Genomic DNA, 339 nt, shown 5'->3' on the forward strand with positions numbered 1-339 from the left:
GGCATCCCTGAAAAAGGACGAATTTCAGTAAGTAATTCCTCTAGAAGAAGTTCTAATTACGAGTGATTTGACAGAAACCCTGAATTTTCCATATAACATCACAAGAAACCCCTTTGACCCATTCATCATAAGTCTTAATAACACGTAAATAATTTTCATGACCTATTCTTCTGTAATTTTAGATTGGTGAGTTTATGATTATCGTTAATACCCGTGATAATGCCTTCAAGCATTTTCTTTACCAGCATCAGATATGATATTTATATTCCAAATTATAGTTTTAAAAACACACTAATAATACGTTGTAATATATTTAAGCTTTTGCTGTAGCCTATTACA

This window comes from Macrosteles quadrilineatus, unplaced genomic scaffold, assembly GCF_028750875.1.
Source record: "Macrosteles quadrilineatus isolate MER2022 unplaced genomic scaffold, UCM_ALF_1.0 Scaffold_7__1_contigs__length_78375512, whole genome shotgun sequence".
Taxonomy (NCBI): Eukaryota; Metazoa; Arthropoda; class Insecta; order Hemiptera; family Cicadellidae; genus Macrosteles; species Macrosteles quadrilineatus.